Source organism: Solanum stenotomum, chromosome 8 (assembly GCF_019186545.1).
Source record: "Solanum stenotomum isolate F172 chromosome 8, ASM1918654v1, whole genome shotgun sequence".
NCBI classification, from domain to species: Eukaryota; Viridiplantae; Streptophyta; class Magnoliopsida; order Solanales; family Solanaceae; genus Solanum; species Solanum stenotomum.
This window is the reverse complement of record NC_064289.1, coordinates 47,120,262-47,140,521: the sequence shown is the minus strand read 5'-3', so window position 1 is coordinate 47,140,521 and position 20,260 is coordinate 47,120,262. Positions and strand designations below refer to the sequence as shown.

The 20,260-nt window shown below is 34.5% G+C and overlaps 1 pseudogene; it reads left to right on the top strand.

Annotated features, from left to right (window-relative positions):
• Positions 1–15,682: 15,682 nt before the first annotated feature.
• LOC125873848 (uncharacterized) lies at positions 15,683–17,303 on the top strand (annotated as a pseudogene).
• The last annotated feature ends 2,957 nt before the right edge of the window (positions 17,304–20,260 follow it).

The following is a 20,260-nucleotide window of genomic DNA, read 5'->3' as shown; positions in this document are numbered from 1 at the left end:
CTTTTTTTTCAATTTCTCTTTAGATTCGGTTACCCAATGCATGTACCCAAGAATCTACTCAAAACAACTCTTAAGATCGACACGATTATCTCGAGAAACTCATCAATCCCATCCTAATTCAAGAACGAGAGCAAATTCAAGAACACAAGTCAAGAACATTAAACCTTCAGCTTTTTAGGACGAAATTACGCTGAAATTAACATGATTGGCCTGTGGGTGAACAAACCCAATGCTATGTGAACTGACATACTTCTTAGGAATCAAACCCTTGGCGAAATTTGAAATCAAATCCTCAAGAACTCGACGAAATCTAGGCCTTTCTCCTCTTTTCTCTTCTTGAACTATTTTCTAAAACCCTAGCGTGAATTAGGATTTGTGTAAAGTGAACCAATTCAATTTAGACCCCTATTTAATTACTAAAAACTAAATAAATCTGATAGGGTAAGGAAAATACCAAAATACCCCTCTTAAATCCGGTTAGCTTTCCCAAAATGGGCAGCCCGACTTCAAAGACTCATATCTCCCTCATACAAGATCACAAATTAGCAAACTCGGCGGAGTTGGAAATATAATTCAAACACCTTTCATTTATACCTATTAAACCACCTAACTCATACTGTACTGAAGGTTATGGTCATTTGAAGTTGACCCAAAACTTGGAAGAACTAAGGAATGACATGAATGAATTCTCTTTAATTCTTTTTGGAACTCAAGGTGCTATATCTAGTGAGCTGAACTTAATACTTTGGAAAAAAATTAAATTCCTTGGTAAAACTTACTCACTACGAAGGATGGCTCGAGTCTTAGCTCAAAACTTTTCCGAGGTGTTACAATATCTCCCCCTTGGGGTCATTCGTCCTCGAATGACGAATGAACTTGGTATGGAATGAGGCTACTCTTACTAAGGCCTGAGTCTAATGGTATGCTCTTACCATATTCAAGGTTAACCCAAATCCTTAGGTTCGGGTTCTATACCTCTCTATAGGAGATCTCATCCCAAAACTATTACTCTTTACCACCATATTGGGCTCATATCAAGAACCACCTAATGTTTAACCACACCACATTCAAGCTTAGTACTCTAACAACTCCATGGACTCTTACTGACTAGATCCTTAAGAAATTTTCAACACTTGACTTGATTTCTCATCTTATCATCTCCCCCTTAGGTCTAAAGCTAACACTTGAAAGCTATGGACCTATTCCACATTGACAACTCAATTATGCTATCTAAGCACACATGGAAAATTATAACTTAATTGGAACCTCATCTGGTAACATACCATCTTGAAACACCTCTTAATACTCTTGTTACTCCTGTGACTTAGACATACTTCACTGCCCTTATCTAAACGTCAGGGTCTCTTACTTGTACCACTCATCTTTATTGCAGCTTATCACCTTAATTCCTCACCTACTCTATGTCAATTCTTCTAGATAAAATCTCAAGACTAACATTATCACCCTCATGTTGCCATTCTTTTCGTCAATATGACTAAACCCGAATATCAATATTATTGCTTGTTTACTATACTAACTTACAACTACTTGATACAAATTCAGAAACACCCATCCACTAGGACCTCATGACAAGTAGTCAATCTTTACTTCTCAGTCTTTACACTTACAAATTTTCTATCACACTTCACTTCACAACTGAAGTACTATTCACTCATTTACTATACATCATTGCCTAATTAGTTCTTAACACTTTGAATATTTTGGGCTCTCTCTCGAAATCACAAGCCTAGCTTAGATCTATCACCTCATGAATATCATGCTCTTCTATTCAACACTTATACTTGGTCATTACCTACACAATGACACTTCATCACAAACTCTTTTCTAGCTACAACAGACTCTACCTCATATGATGGAATCTTCATAACTCATCACTTCTTAGTCTACCCATAGGGGAAAACTCTTCATTAGTAACTTACTAGGTGCATAACTATAGTAACATAGCTCTTCAAAACACTATCTCCCTTTCTTAGATCACTAAACCTCTGTATACTTTCCTCTAACTCTGGGCACTTTCACTACTAGTGCTCGTAATCTCATAATTCATACTATTTTTAGGGCAAAAATACTACCCAAGCTCTAAATGTACCATCTTCTTAAAAGTCTCAACTGAATGAGGTTTAGGGAAGAGTGTACAACTCTCTTTTAGCTCAAATGCACGATTCATATGAACATGAGTGCATTCCCATTGAAACTCAACACTTAACTCACTCATGGGCTTCTGTCAAGCCACTCTGGAGTCTCATGACTTCCTCAAAACTCTTGCTAAGAGCATCTCATCGATAAAGGACTGACTTTTCTTTTCAACTACCTCTAGTATAACGGGTAGTCGAATGAATCTGAGAAACACACGAGTATGAATAAATCTCTATGACATAGCTTTATTGCATGATTAAGAATATGAAAGAAGTGAGATAATTCCTAAATGTTGCAGCCTCCTAATTATAGATGTGGTGCCCTTCACACCGATAACTAGGATTATATAGACACAACTTCATAGACTTCCTAGGACTCTTGAACTCTGTACTCTGATACCAAGTTTGTCACGACCCGAGTCTACACCCTGTACGTGGCCGGCACTCGAGAACCATTGTTGGTCTCCAAGCGAACCCTCATCCTGGCTGACTACAAATGGAAGACTTACTCAAGCATACAAAAGCTTAAAAAAAATAGAATAAAAATAATATATTCAACTCGCCATAAAATAGGTAACTTAAGTGTAACACCCCATAAATTTTTTAAGCTAAGACTTGAACCATCCTTCGTAGTGAGTAAGTTTTTTCGAGGAATTTAAAATTGCTTAAGTGTTAAGGTCACTAGATGTAGCACCTTGAGTTCCAAAATGAACTAAATTGGAAATAGCAAAATCTGAAATTTTGCAAGTTATGAGTTTTGGGTCAACTTCAAACGACCATAACTCTCAGTACAAGATGAGATAGGTAAGCTACAAAATTGCTAATGAAATTTCTTCTAATTATCTTTCCAACGCTACCAAGTTGGCTAAGTTTCAAGTTCGGATGATTGAGATATGCTCTTTTGAAGTCTGACTGTCCAGTTAAGGAAAGTTACCCGAAAATAGTGAGGGGTATTTTGGTGTTTTCCTTACCAAATCAGATTTAATTCATTTTTAGCAAGGATTTAAGGGTCTAATCCTATTAGGTTCAGTTTTATAATCCTAATATGTGCCTAGGGTTTTAGTTGAGAGTTCAAGAAGAGAAAAGAAGAGAAAATAGGAGAAAAGAGGAGAGGATCAAGGCGTTCGTCGAGGTTTTGGAATTTTTTTGCGGATTTTCGCCATGGGTTTAATCCCTAAGAGGTATGTAAGCTTCCATAGTGTTGGGTTCATTCACCCACATGCCAATCATGAGTTTCTTTTGCAAATCTATCCATAAAAATTGAGCAATTTAATTTCTTGATGAGTTCTTGATAAGTGTTCTTGAAGTTTCCTTATCGATTAAGTTTTGATGTAAGATTCTACTTGAGTCAAATTCAAATGATCATATCTCTTACAATATAAAGAGTTACATGAGCCATAACCTATCCAATTAAAGGTATTTGAATCTACTATCCAACGCCACCAATTTCATACCAATCCAATTTCTGAATAAAAGTTATGACTATTTTAGTAACATATACAATGTTGTTACCAATTTAGCTGACGGGAAAACATTTAAAAGGGTTGTTTTTGTGTTTTTTACTGCAAAAAACCCTAAACAAATTTCTTGACTAATAAACGACTCAAAACGATCAAATTTTCATATTTTAGACTCCATTCAAGATTTTTTCAATCTTTTTTCAAGATTTTTCTTCAAGGTAAGTTTTTCTGGAAGAATTCCATTATTTCCAACTCAAATACTTCCATACAATTATGAATCACTAATGGAAATCATAATTCTTGTCAAGATTTCAAGAAAAATAATTCAAGAATCTCAAGTAAGGTTTTCTTGATCGTTTACCTTCAAGCTAGGGCTTCAAGGCTTCTAATCAAGTTCTTCTTCAAGATTCTTCAAGATCCTTTCAAGATTCTTCAAGTATCTTGTTCTTTTAGGTATGTAAGACTATCATAGTATTGGACTAGTTCATCTCACGCCCTATATCTACTTTCATCAGTAAAAAAGTAATCTAGGATACTTTCCCTAGATTTGAGTATTCTTGAGATAAGTTGATTTTGAGTTCTTGAGTTCATGTTTATTTTAAAAATTCTATTCCTAATTATTGATTTTCTATATTTTTATTGAGATCCTTTAGTTGATTTGTTCATGTCTATAATTCAGCATGAACCCTATTTTGAATTATAAATCTTGAGAAGTTTTTCAAAGCCAACACTTGAACTTTAAACTAAGTTTTGACGAAGTAAGCATGAGAATGAGAAGAGTCGTATACATGAGTTTCATATTGTTATTTAGACCCTTGATTCGAGTCGTTCATGCCCATAAATTCTGCATAAACTCCATCAGTTGAGTTTCTTTGAGAGGAGTAGTATCTTCAAGTTCTAAGTCTTGAGTATTGAGTTCCTAATCGTTTTGGGATTATATTGCTAATCATGGGGCTACTACATGTTACCCATGATGGTCCTTGAGTTGAGTAGTTCATGCTCATAATTTCGCATGAACCCTATGAGTCGAGCAGTCTTGATATGAGAGGTATCATTGAGTCCTTGAGTTAAGTAGTTTATGCCCATAATTCTGCATGAACCCTATGAGTCGAGCATCCTTGAGATGAGTAGTATCATTGTCTCCTTGAGTTCTGGAGTTGTTGAGTTCCAAGTATTGAGTTCTATGCATGGTTATTGAAAACATTGAATTGAGTTGTTCACGTCCATAATTTGGCATGAACCCTATTTTAAGAAGTCTTTTTTTCAAATTGTTTTAAAACTTGTTTTAAAGACTTGAGAAATGAGTTGATAAATAGTAGAGTTGAGTTCATTTTCTTTAAAATGATATATGCACTACACCATTTTAGGCCTACGACCACACTAAATCTGGACAACGTTTGTAAAGTGTTGCCTAAAATACTTTTTGGGACACTTTTAAAGCGTAGCCTAAGTTTTTAACTTTTAGCTTCAATAATATTAGCAACACTTCTAAAGTGTACTTTTTAATGGTATAAGCTACACTTTATAAGTGTTGTTATAATTGGCAACAACTATTTATATAAATGGCCACACTTTTAAAGTGTCCTATTTTTATAATTGTAAAAACAACACATTACAAATGTGGCCTTAGTGTTTTCACTAAAATATTATATTTCCTCCAACATTTTAACATTAAAACTTGTTCTCCCTCCAATTTTTGTTGGGCAAAAAAAAACAAAACATCAAAGGTTATTTTCAGCTAAAGAAAAAATAACTATTTCCCTAAAACTTCAGCTGAAGTTTCCATTTCCCTCAAACTAAAGTGAAGAACGCGATTTTCAGCTGAGGAACTGAAGAAATTGGCTTTTCTCTCAAGAAGAACTGAAGAACACGTACGATTTCCCTCACAAATTTCCATCAAACTTCAGCTGAAGAACCCGATTTTCAGCTAAAGAACTGAAGAACAATACGCTTTCTCTCAAGAAGAACTGAAGAACACCATTTTCATCTCACAGATTCCTTGTTGAAGATTGAAGAGCTGAAGAACACGATTTCCTCACAGATTCCTTGTTGAAAAGCTGTTCCATCAGATTTCTTGTTGAAAATTGAACAAAATGCTTCACAGATGAACTTGCCTCACGTCTTATAGCTTTAGGGTTGTTGGAATAGAGTTTATCAGGTAAGAAATTCTATCTTTAAAAGTCTAAATTCTAGCTTTAGGGTTCTGATATTTTTGTGTTGTTGATACAAATTTTGTTGATTTTTAGGACTCTAGCTCGTAGTTGTATTATGTATAAATAGGCTGATTATCTTTGAAAGTAGTTTTTTTATTCTCTTGAATGTTGAATGTACCAGCTGAAGCTAAGTCGTCTTTCTCTGAAGAACTGAGCTGAAGCTAAGTTGCCTTTCTCTGAAAACTAAAGAGCTGAAGCTAGCGATACCTACGATTCTCTTCTCCCTAATACAGATTTTGTCAAGTGTAAGTAGCTACTCTACTATTAATCTAGTACTAAAAATAGTCTTCTTGTCGATTGACTAAAATTTTGTTTAGTGTTTAGAAGAGGAGAATAAGAAGGGATTACTTTGGGGTTGTTGGAATGGAACAAATCAAGAGTTACAGCTGAAATTCCAAAGTATAGGAAGAAAGTGCCGAAAATCGTGAACCCTAGGCATATTCAGCAGCCGAGATAAAGAGAATTACTACTCGAAAGAATTTGAGTGAGTTAGTATCTATCGTTAATAGCTTGTTTTAACTTTCAATATAAACTCCTCTAAGCTAATTCCAAAGCACATTGTAGAATTGTAGTATCAACTATGGAATACTTGAACTTCTTTGTTATGCTCTCAATATGTCTCATAGTCTTATTGTACTCATGTTCGAGCTTGTATGCTCTTTTAGATGTTTCAACATCGTCGTTTAATGGGAAGTTGTACGAATGTATTTGCCAGAATTATGATTATTGTGTTCCTTTCTCCACATCTTTCGTCACCCCAACAAATGATTCATTCAATACAATCCTATAATTCACTGCACAAAATCTCAGATGTTTACTTCCTTCTGTTACTAAACCTCAGCTTATTTTCACACCATTGGCAGAATCACATGTCCAGGCTGTTGTTATGATGGTTGTTTCTGAAGTCATTTTCTATGTTTATTTTAGTGTCATTTTCTTTATATTGTTGTTATATAGTACAAACAACTTGAGTAGAGATGAAGTAAAAGGGGGGAAAAAGAATTGGATATATATGAGTTAAATAATTTTAATTTTTTTTAAGGTTGAATTTTAATTTTTTTCTCTTTTTCTGTTTTTGGCTTGTTGCTGCTCTTTTATTGTATATTTGATTGGTGATAGTTGAGGTATTTTGTTGTTACTTAAGGCTTTTCTCTCTCTTTCTCTCTTCTGGAACCTCTCAATTGTATTTTCCTCAACCTTGTCTAGTTGTTCTTCATTCAAATCATCCTTTATTTTGTTTGTTAATGTATTTCCTTTATTGATGTATCAAATTGTGAAGGTGGTTTTCTTGTTCTTCTTGGCTGTTGGTTTGATCCTGCACAACAAGATCATTATAGTTATTATGAGTAGAAATAGTAGAGTTAAGTGTCTTACCTGACTGTTTCTTCCCAAAGTGTGTTGGTTCTGCTTGTAGTTCTCCTTCTTTCAAACTTGCCACTGCTCATCTCATATCTCATTTGCCTTCTCCTGATTTGGCTGCTGATTTGTGTGTGTAGTTGTGGCTCCAGCCGGAAGTACTTGCTTGGTAGTGATAATAGGAGTCACAGTGTCAATATGAATATCATTTTAGCCTAATTTTGTCTTCGTCGAGAAGCAAATGATTAGATAATAGTGTAGGGAGCTGGTTCAGGGACTATGTCCTTATTAGCCTTGTGAGTAGACACCCGATTCATCATGTTTCTATCTTTTTGTAAATTTGGAGTAGTTTGATCAATGTGTGTCATCTTCCCCTTTTTCCACCTTGAGAATTGGAGTTCACTGACCTGCAACTTGGTGTGAGCTTGTAATCCTGATAACGGATGGATGGATCAAACATCAGTTTAGTTGAAAGACTTTGGTACGACTATCAAATGAAAACTTTAGATACGTTATAAAGCTAGGAACACAAATTGTTATAGTTCGTTAGTCATCATTATATGTCTTATAAGTTTCCATTTCAGATATTGGCTTGTGAAAGATTTTGAACCTGAGTAGATGAAACATCAGTTTAGTTGATGAACTTTTGTACAGCTATCCAATTAAAACTGAAGGCATGTTCTGTAGAAAAGTGATTATTTTAGTCCTAAATAGTCTCATTGTGTCTTCTTATAAAGAAAGAAACTTCCTCATTTTGTTTATCCTTATCAACTCAATTTATATGCTTAAGTATATTCCTATTTTTTTGTTCCAAGCATATCCTTTGTGCTCTTGATTAATACATATGCTTCACTTGCTAGAATACACAGTAAAAGACATGTTTTCCACAAATTTATGCAATAATAGCATGCTGCAGTTTGTATTTTTCCTTTAAAAAGATATAAGATGTCCTGCTGCCTGTATAAAGCTATTATTGCTGCAAAGTGGATAAGATTGAAACAAAAAGCATTTAAGGTACCAGAGAAACTAGAGGTGGCAATGTCAATTATAAAGAGGAAGCAACATATGAATCCATGTAATGTATATCTCGGATAACATATAAATAGACACTCAAACTTGTCCTGCTACCTGTATAAAGGTATTATGCATCAATAAGTATTGGTAATAATGTTTTTTAATGGTATCGCCCATCAAGATGTCTGCATTTGTTCCCATCACCCTTGAGTAAGTTCCAACTTGTAATAGTTCCAACCTGAGACATCATGATTGTCAGGGTGCGTATTCGTTGTTATGATGGTCGTTTCTGAAGTCATTTTTTATGTGTATTTTAGTGTCATTTTCTTTATATTGTTGTTATACAGTATAAACAACTTGAGTAGAGATGAAGTAAAAGGGGGAAAAGAATTGTATAAATATGAGTTAAATAATTTTTTTTAAGAACTTTAGCCTCATTATACTAGACTGTTAACCTCCATATTTAGCTGCACATCTATTTTTCCATAAATTCTAATTATAAAGATAGGTAGGGACTGAATCATGATCTTTTTTAGCCTCATTATTGTGCTTCATAGTCCACCAGTTCATCAAGTGATTTTTCAGAGCAATGTGTCTGTGAACTTTTCAAAAAAAGGCAGCAAAGAAGCTCCAAATGTGAACTTTGAAGGGGTTGTGTGTTTTACTTAATTTGGTTTCTAATATGGATGTGGATTGCAATTTGCAAACCCATTATGTAACTATATTATTTTTTCTGTAGTTTTAATATGCACATTTTAATCAATTTTTTTTCTAAACCAAGAAATCTTCTCAACTATTTCAGGTTTTGATGAGAGGAAATTAATATTATGCAGACACCAAAATCAAGGTATTTCTGATCTCTTAACAGTAAAATGACTATTTCATCCTTGAAATAATGACATATATTTATGTAGTTATTATTATGTATATATTAGAAACAAGAATGGTAACAAGGCACTCGAAACTCGAAACTCACTATGAATCTGATCATCTCATAACACATGATTCTGATTCTGATGACATACAATTCTGTAGTTAATGATTTAATGATTGTTACTGAAAGATTAAATATTAATATCTTCTTCTAGGAATTCAAATATCCCATCCAAGGATTGGATGTATTTAGCAAGGTATAACAAATAGTATATTGCTGGTGTTGAATCATTCCTAGATTTTGCTTACTCTTATGGAGATCCTCAAGGAGAGGAAATTCAGTGTCCATGTGCAAAATGTTGTAATATTTGTTGGACTCGAAGGAATGTAGTGTATGATCATCTAATATGTTATGGATTTGTTAAAGGCTATACTAGATGGATCAATCACGGGGAATGAGATATCAACTTGAATGTTGACGATGATATGAATTACTCGCGTGATGATATTGATGGGTTGTTGAATGATCAATTTAGAGATGTTGCACAGGTTGAAGGAGTTTATGATGGTCCAAATGAAGATGCCAAGAAATTCTATAACTTAGTTGAAGAGGCAAGCCAAGAATTATATCCTGGTTGTACATGATTCTCTAAATTATCATTCACACTTCGTTTATATTTGTTGAAGTGTCTACATGGATGGAGCAATGAATTATTCACTTCTCTTTTAGAGTTACTAAAAGAGGCGATGTCCGAGTTGAACATTCCTCCGGCTTACAATAAAACCAAGTCTATGGTTAAGAATCTTGATTATGAGAAAATTGATGCATGTCCCAATGATTGCATGTTGTTCAGGAATGATCATAAAGATGATGAATTTTGTCATACTTGTGGAGCTTCACGATATATTAAATCTCGTGAAGTTGATAGTGAGCTTGAGCCTTCAAAAAAACATCAATTTTGAGCAAAGACTTTGAGACACTTTCCATTAATTTCTAGAGTTATTAAAAGAAGCGATGCCCGAGTTGAACATTCCTCCGGCTTACAATAAAACCAAGTCTATGGTTAAGAATCTTGATCTTGATTATGAGAAAATTGATGCATGTCCCAATGATTGCATGTTGTTCAGGAATGATCATAAAGATGATGAATTTTGTCATACTTGTGGAGCTTCACGATATATTAAATCTCCTGAAGTTGATAGTGTGCTTGAGCCTTCAAAAAAATAACATCGATTTTGAGCAAAGACTTTGAGACACTTTCCATTAATTCCTAGACTCAAAAGGCTATTTATGAGCTCAAAGACGGTAGATTCTTTGAGGTGGCATGACGAGGAGCGTTCTGAAGATGGAAAGTTAAGGCATCCCGCTGATGGTCTAGCATGGAAAGATTTTGATAGGTTGCATCCAGATTTCACACTAGATTGTCGCAATGTGAGACTTGACTTGTCAAGTGATGGATTTAATCCATTTTGAACCATGAGTATATCACATAACACATGGCCAGTTATGTTGATGGTGTATAAGCTGCCGCCTTGGTTGTGCATGAAATCTGAATATTCTATACTTCTTTTACTTATACCTAGGTCGCGATCACCTGGAAATGATATTGATATTTACTTACGACCATTGATAGATGAGTTAAAATTATTGTGGGATTCTGGGGTTGAAACATATGATGCTTCAAGAAATCAAACTTTTCAAATGCGGGCAACTCTTGTGTGGACAATCAATGATTTTCCTGCATATGCTATGTTATCTGGTTGGAGTACAAAAGGAAAGTTTGCTTGCCCTTGTTGTAACTATGGCACTAATTCTCGCTATCTTAAACATAGTCTGAAAATGTGTTATATGGATCATCGCATTTTTCTACCCATGGATTATCCATGGAGATCTAACAAAAGATCTTTCAATGGAAAAACTAAATTTAGGCCTCCTCCACCTTTCTTAAAGGGAACTGATGTGCTTAATAGCTTACATGATTTTGAAAATGTGTTTGGAAAGAAGAGAAAGAGATCAAATGATGGCCAATGGAAAAAAAGGTCAATTTTTTTTATTACCTTATTGGTAGCACAACTTGTTATGCCACAACCTTGATGTAATGCACATAGAGAAGAACATAATTGATAGCATACTTGGAGGTCTTTTGGATATTTCTGGCAAAACAAAGGATCATGCAAAACCCCGGTATGATTTGAAAGATATGGAAATCAGGAAGAACCTTCATCCAAAAGATACAAAAGATAGTAAGAGAACAAAGTTTACAAAGGCGTGCTTCTCAATGAGAAATGGAGAGAAATCATTTTTTTGTGGAGTTTTAAAGACAGCCAAGCTACCTGATGGTACTGCCTCCAATATATCTAGGTGTGTGCACTTGGATGAAAGAAAAGTGTCTAATTATATAACCCATGATGCTCATTTCATGTTACATTACTTGATTCCAATACCAATTAAAAGCATTCTTCCTGATCATGTGGCTATTCCTTTGATTCGTCTTAGTTCCTTCTTCCATCGTTTGTGTAAAACGTAATCACATTGGAGGAACTGGATTGCTTAGAAGTAGAGATCATAGAAACAATAAATCAGTTGGAGCGAATTTTTCCTCTTTCATTTTTTGATACAATGATTCATTTGCCTATCTATTTGGCAAATGAAGTGAGATTAGGAGGTCCAGTTCAAATCGATGGATGTATCCCACTGAAAGAGAAATGGGTACATTCAAATCATACATCCACAGCAGACGTTATCCAGAAGGTTGCATAGCAGAGACACGAGTGGGAATAGATTGTATGAATTTATTCTGTAAATATCTGCATAGGGGTGTGCATACCAGATTTAACATACGAGCCTGAAATAATAATGAATGTGACCCAAGTGATGCAGAAACTGTGAGTTTGTTTCCTAACAAAGGAGTTCCTTTAAGAGCAAAGAAAACTGATCCATTCATTTTAGATAACAAGTCACTAAGTCAGGCACATGCATACTTATTGGGAAATTGTGATGAGGTTCAAGAATATATTAGGTACCTTAATTTGAATATAGTATTCTTTTTGTATAATTAATTTTTAACTTATTTTATTTATTATTTTAACAAAAAAGAGTACATGTTGTGTAGAGAGCATGAGCAAGAGGTTAATAATCAGCCACGAAGATCTAAATGGAACAAGCTCATTGTCAAAACTTCTCTCAATGGTTTGAAACTCGTGCTTTGCAAGAAGATGTGCCTGATTTGATAAAACAATTGTCTAGAGGACCAAATTCCGCTGCAAAAAGATATTTTGGGTATCTCATCAATGGATATAGATTCTATGTTAGGCAGCGTGATGCAAGACGTAAAATACAAAATAGTGGTGTTACACTAGTTGCCTCAACTACAAGCTTTGCAAGCTCAAAGGATAAAAATCTGATTGCTGCAGATTTGACTTATTATGGCAGAATAGTTGTTATTGTTGAATTAGACAATTACGGTCATTTTAAGGTTGTTCTATTTAAGTGCGATTTGTATGAGGTTGAAAATGATGCTTATGGCCTTACTTATGTCTATTTTAACAAGAGATGCTCTCAGGAAGAGCCTTTTGTGCTTGGATCTCAAGTACACCAATGCTTCTATGTGCAAGATCCATATGATCAAGATAGACATTATGTTATGAAGACTGTTCCAAGAGCCTTGTTTAACATGGGTGATGAAGTTGAATCTAATCTCCCACAAAGTTATGAAAACGAGTCATCTGGACATTTGATGGGACTATCTATACCAAAAGATAATGGTGAAGTGCTCTTAACAAGAACTGATGTACCAGAAACAATTATTGATGTACCTTTAGAGGAATTTGTTACTCAACAACTTGAAGTCGAGTATGAAAAGGAGTTTGAAGATGAGTCTGTAGATGAGTTTGAAGACGAGTCTGAAAAATGAGAATGAAGATGAGTCTGAAAATAAGTATGAAGATGAGTTTGAAGATGGGTTTGAAGATGAGTCTGAAGAAGAGTTTGAAGATGACGCACCATGAGTTTCATTATTTTTGTGATGACCATATAGTGCTCACTTACTATTTTTGTAAATTAATTGTTTTCTTGGTACAAACACATTAAGATATGTAATATGTGGAATTGAAGATTAGATCGCTACAATGTTGAAGTATTCTGTTGGCTTTTTTCATGCGCCCAATTGTTGTTTGGTTAAGTAATTTATGTTGGCTTCTTATCTGATTATTATTTTATTGAGGAACCTGTACTTCTAGATGAATATTGTTTTATTTTGCTATTTTATATACTTATTTGTTTCCTTTTATTATCAGGCAATATGCATTAGAGGCAGAACAGTGAGCTCTGCAGTTTGAAGTCGTTTCTGGTTTTGTCGCAGTCCCGAGTTCGTCGCTTCGAGAGAGGTACAACTATTTACCTTTAAGTAATTTAAGTAATAAGAAGCTGTCCAATTTTGGAGTTGAACCTGCAGAATGTTTTTGTTGTAATTCCCCTGAACTTGACACTATTGAACACATTTTCAACTCTGAAGTTTTGCCAGAAAGGTCTGGGGGTTGTTTGCTGTTTCCCTGGGTATCCAAAAGGATTATATTCCTCTTAAATACATGGTGATGAGATGGTGGAACACTGTGCACAGAAATGAGCCTGTTTGGTTGTTTCACAATGGTTTAGTTGATATGATTTGGTTAAGTAATTTATGTTTGGTATAGCTGGTTAGAAGGAAGTATTCATATATAAAATTGTGGCTCTAGGTAAAGTATTCTGAATGGTTGTACATGTTATATGATTAGTTTAGTTGTGGCTCCGGGGATATTGTGTATGTACAAATTATAGACTCAGTTTACAATATATATAGTGCTGGAAGTTCTGGAAACTCAGCTGCTGCAATATTATACAGTGCTAGAAATTCTAGAAACTCAGCTGCTGCAATCTGCTATAATACAGTGCTGGAAATTCTGGAAAGAGTTGAGCTTTTTTATAACTTCTATAGAGTTGGAAATTCTGGAAAGAGTTGGTGTGTGAGTTCAGCAGATGCACAAGACATAGGAAGGACAATGTTTCAAATTAATAAGCTATCCATCTGTCAACCTTATATCAAAATTATATTGCTGCTACTTCTTTCACTTAAAAAACCTTATTATTTTGTAGGTTTACTTACCACAGGGAAACAAATCAAAGAGATTAAAACAAAGCGAGAAGAATGAATCAATCAGCAATACTAAAGAAAAAGGGTTCGAATCCAAACAAAGCTCAAAGTCCATTGAAGAATCTGAATGTTGATATGCAATATCGATCAAGTGCTGAATTGGTCAACAAATTCAAGATTAAGAGAGAACAACTTGCAAATGAACGCAATGATAGAGCTAAGAAAGAGCAAGCACCAATACCACATAAAAGGAAGAATTCTGAGGATTTCATTCCACAACAAGAAAGAGTAAATTGCTTGGGCACAAATCAGTAATTCAATCGTCTTCAAGGGAAGAGCTTAGAACCTCACATATGATTGCAGAGAAAGGACAAACTAAACAGAGGTTATTTCAATTTGGAGAGTCCATTCAAGAGAAAGGAATTAAACTTCCTATGAATAACTCTAGGTTCCATACGTCATTCAAGGAAGGTGTTACTGCTTCAGTACATGTGACTAGAACAACACTAGGTAATGGAGAGGTACAATATGATATTGAGGATCTATTGAACTTCATACAAGTAAAGAGGAAGTCGGTCCGACCAGCCACCAATATTGATCTGTTTCTGGATAAGCAACAGATACACAATGAACATGATATTCATGATCCTATTATTAATGAACATAACATAGGATTGGATGATCTTGTGGATCAAGAACAACTCGGTGGAGATGAATGTGATGTCGAAGAGGAAATTGACATTGATTGTAGTACAAAAGGTATATCTTAAACCTTGTAAGATTTCGTACTCGTTATAAAAGAAATATCTTATTTCCTGTCTGCTACATCAATCTAGAAATATCGAAGTCAAAAAAAGTTCGAGCACAAACAACATGTAAGGATATTCACGCAAGAAATTTGAAAGAAAGAAAAGAGGTGACATTTGATAAAGGACAAGCAGTGGGACCAACTAATAAGATAGTGTCACAATTAAGCAACTTTATAAGAATAATTGCAAGGAATCCTATATTCATCAGCTTGATGTACACTTGTTGGCATGTGGTGCCAAGGATACTAAAAAGCGCATGTGAGAATTTATCAATGTAAGAACAATCACTCTTGAGATTGCATATTTTATTATTTGTTTTTACTTACTGAAGCTAAATATATTTTATTTTGCATAGTCCAAATTTCTAATTCCAGTAGAAGGAAAGAAGTGGGTGATGACTGGCCTTCGGGATGCTTGGAGGTGACACAAGCAAACAATTAAAGAGAATTTTTTTGATATAAACAGTACCCTTGAGGATATGCTGGCAAAACGTTCTGATGGCATTCCAGATAATCAATTCCGTCAGTTGATCGAGTATTGGAAACACCCAACTGTTCAAGTAAGGCTAAAATAGTGCATTTCTACTCATTGACATATTTTGCATCATATCTATTGTTTTTTTATTTATCAATTCAATTATCTCTTTTTATTTAATAATAGGCCATATGCAAGATGAATTCTCAAAACAGGAAAAAACAAAAGTGGAGGCATCGAATGAGACCTATTAATTTTGCAAGAGTACGTGTGGCATTGGTAATACTTAGCTGACATTTCTTCAAAAATATGAATTTCATTTTTTTGTACTTTATTAGAACATACTGATGTTTTTTTAATTTTTTTTATATAATTTGTAGCGTGCAGCCAAAGACAACAACGAAGAACCATCAAAGCCTGAAATGTTTATTGCAACTCGTACCAAGACGGGAAAGGAAATCCAGGCTGATACCCAAGTTGCAATAGTAAGTTTTTTAAAGAGGATTAGTAGTGAATTTGATTCAGACTTAAAATTTATATATTGTGGGGAGTTTGACTCCATTGAATTTTATCACGCATGTCTTCGTCTTCTTCTTCTTCTTCTTCTTCTTCTTCTTATGCTTCTTCTTCTTCTTCTTGTGCTTCTTCTTCTTCTTCTTCTTCTTCTTCTTCTTCTTCTTCTTCTTCTTCTTCTTCTTCTTCTTCTTCTTCTTCTTGTTCTTCTTCTTGTGCTTCTTTTTGTGCAAGCGCGAGGAGATATCAATTCTTTGTCGATGTCGCTGAATTGTTTGCTAGGAAAAGTTGTCAGATTTTTTTAGTTCTTGATCGCTATCATAGGACTGGAAATGAAATAGTACTTGCAATTCACTATGGATGCCAATTTTATTCAATAGGCTGAACTTCAGAATCGCCAAAATTCTGGGGAAACAACTGATGATGCATTTAGGGCAGTGTTTGGAAAGGAGCAGCCTGATCGACTTAGGTGCTATGGTAGATCAGTGACAACAAGTTCTTTGAAGAAAGATGAGGAAATTAACAATCTAAAACAAAAGCATGCCAATGAAATCACTTCTCTAAAGGAAGAATTGAGACAAGAAATGCAACATTTATTCACTCAATTGCTGCAAAACAACCCTGGATTGAATTTTTAAGATATACCAGGGTGTGTTGGATCTAACCTTGCTTCACCTATTGATGCAAGTATCGCACAAGCTGTAAGAGGCACAAATCTTCTACATTCTTCAAGGTCAGCTCATGATTCGGTTCTTCAAAAGGTATTTTGTATTTCACATTTTCTGTTAATAGTCTGCATATTATTTTTCTTCTAGTTGAGTTGGTGTTCTTGGTAAAGAAATTCTGAACTTATTTTACTATCTTGAATCTTTGAAATTTTACTTTGTTTTTGTAACTCATTGTCTCCTCTCAGCTTCTATACCTATTTTTTTTAATATATATTTTTAGTTGTATGAGTGTTGTATTGTGTTGAAGGAGGACTCTAGTGATTTTGTGTTGTAGTTGTGTACTTTTTCCCCCTTGTTGTTTTACTGCTTTGAACTGTGATGGTTGTTGTGAGAGATGGTTTTAGTTTTCATTGCTTAAACTGATTCTCATAGTTAAAGCTGTCCCTTTTAGATTTCTTCGAAGGTTAGAGACTTTGTTGTATTTTTGTGAGTGAGTTTGTTGTAACTTGTGCTAGTTAGCTCTGTTCTGATGTGGTTTGAGTTGTCATCCTGTTGCCGTTAATTCTTGTTTCTAGGAATCTATCTTTCCTGTACTTTGGAATGCTGTATCTCAGCCTCTTTTTGTTGTCTTCTTTTAATTGCTTCTCTCTTTTTCTTGCTTGGTTTACCTTTTGATTTGTTGTTGGAAGGAGACTGATCATTATCTTTCCCATTCTGCTGACTGTTATCACCTGTAGGGCAATAAGATCTTGCCTCCCTAAAATATTATCATTGTTGTCCTGAATTTTCTGCACTGGATTGATGTTTAATTAGTGTCAAGCTGTAAAATGGAGACGAATAGGAAAAGGGAAAGAGAGAGGAAGTATAGTGATCTTACTCATGCTCGATGACAATGTCCGTGAAAAATTCAGTATGATTGAGCAGCTGTCGGTGAATAAAACAGAACAAGAAAGTTAAAATGGTTGAAGGTTTTTAACAACCTCGAAATAAATCAAAGAAATAGGAATATTGTGTTACCTCCAAATACTTAGAGGCTCCTGTAGGTTCCCATGCTGCTAAACCGCCATTTTTACTCTATGATTTTATTTAAAATGGATCTTATTATAACTTTAAGATATAGGTTTCTCTTGAATTTTTTGCAAAAGCAGAAAACAACTTCAGATTAAATAATTTATGACCCTGACTTGTAGCATTAACCTGAGACCTGTCTGGAACTTGTTGTTTATTCTGAATGTGATGCTGAGGGGGGTAGTAGGGGCTCTATGGTCTAGACTATGATCAATGTGAGTGTTCTCATGCCCAACATGTTGTCAGTGGTTGACTTATTATTAATTTGTGTCTCCATTGTATCCTTATGTTTCGAATTCTGATTTTCAGCTCTTTCTTGATTGTTTGGTTGATCCTGCATAGAAAGATCAATGAAATTATTAGAAGTAGGGAGTGCAGAATTAGTAGTCATACTTGTGTGATGAGTCTGTTGCTGCTGCAATGTTTCGTTAGGAGATTTTGGTCTGTCCATGCTATGTTGAACTGGCCTGTAAGCTTTCCTCTTCTGAGTTTGCCATTCTTCATCAGCTGGCTTGTTATTATTTCCTCTTTTTGGTGCTGCTGGTATTGTGAACTGGTGTTTCCATGCTCTCTATTTGTGTATTGCAGTTGCAGGTTTCTGCAATCTTGTTCGCCTTGTTCCCCTTTGTTTTTGTTCTTCCTATCAGCCTCCAACTCTTTTCTTTTTTTAAATTCCTCATCTCTTTGCTTAATATCAACGTGTGAATGTGAGAGCTAGTCTCTTGAGCTCTTTCTTGATTAATGAAATGGGCAGCTCCCAGTTCCTGCCCAATTTAGACATGTAACAAGTGTACTTTGTGTTTACAATACATGCAGTAATCCAAAATTCACGTGCTGATAAATGTTCTGTATGATTTGCATATATATATATTGATTTGGATTGGTTGGCTTACAGTGAATACTATCCAATTATGCACTTCCACATTTATTTCACTAACTTATAATTATTTTGAATGTGCAGGAAAATGCCGGTAATTGAATTTGAATTGCATGTGGTCAAAAGTAAACTCGGTCTATTGTAGTGAACAATGAAGAGTTTTTGTACTATTATCATATACGTTTGAATGCATTTGGTTTTTTGGAATTTATTGATAGTAGAGATCTTTAAGCAATCACTTTCTAAGTATTGATTGTACAAGACATGTTTCTCGAAGTTTATTTGAAATATAAAGCTTCGATTTAATTATTAGCTAATTTTGTGCTTTAGGTCACTTGTATATTTAATTATGTGATTATATATTGAATATATGCAAATAAAAATTATTGTTCTTAAAAATAAAAAATTGTGGCTACAAAATTCTACACAACATTGCCACACTTTAAAAGTGTTGCTGTAGGACGTCCAATGTTATCTTGTACATAAGAAAAAATTACACTTTATAAGTGTTGCTCTAGATGAGATATAAAGTTACAGTTTATAAGTGTTGCTCTTGATGAGATAAAAAAGGCATCACTTTTTAAGTGTGACCAATAACAAGCAAAGGCAACGCTTTTAAGTGTAGTATGATAAAAAATAGGTGTCACTAATTCATCACAACAAAGCGTGCCCTTATACCTCTTTGGCTACACTTTATAAGTGTAGCCAAAGATGGCGACATTTAAAAAGTGTTGCCTAATGTCAAAGGTTACGATTCTTTAGGTCATCCCCTAAAAAGCGTTGCTTAAAGTCCAAAAGTGTAGCCTTTTATCAAATGCCACACTTTTTGCTAGTTTAGGCTACACTTTACTTGGGTGGCCGTAGGCCTAAAATGGTGTAGTGATAGGAACTAAGTATTTCCAAGAGTAAATGTTTTTACATTTAAGATGAGAGGAAACTGAGATTTCCAAAAGAGTTTTGAGCAGTTTGAGTACCATCTCTTTTAAGAGAGATTTTTTAGTAATAATGTCAAAACAAAAAAAGAGTTATGTTTTTAAACATATGAGCTAGTATATTTTGGGAGTACTATTGAACACTGATATGGGAGAGAGTTCATACAACTCACAGCCCCCATAAATCATGTAGCCAACGTGGGTAGAAAGGGTCATACTTTTTAGATGATTCCTTAATGCTTTTTAGCATAAACTAGTGGATCTATTTAGTTGAGAGGTTCTATACCCCAGAAAAGTATAGGACAGTTCTGGCAGCGTAAGGGAGACGTTGTATCACACATAACTTATAGTGATGGTTGTCGGTTAGAGAAACTCCCACATAGTTATATTGTATTTTTATATATACAAACTGAGTTATTATTGTATTCTTCAATACATTGAGTTACCATCTACTGTTTTAAAAGCTTTCCATATATATTGCATCTTTTATTGTTGCTTTATCCTTGAGTATCATGAGTTGAGTACCTTTGAGTTGAGTATCATATCTTTGAGTTGATTAATTTATTCTTGAGTTGAGAAGAGGAAGGTTGTTTCCTTTTATCATGTTCAAACTTATGTTTATGCTTTAGAATTCCCCTTACATGCTCGTACATTTCATTTACTGAGCCATTTGGCCTATATCATTTCATGATGCAGATACAAGTATTCAGGGTCATCA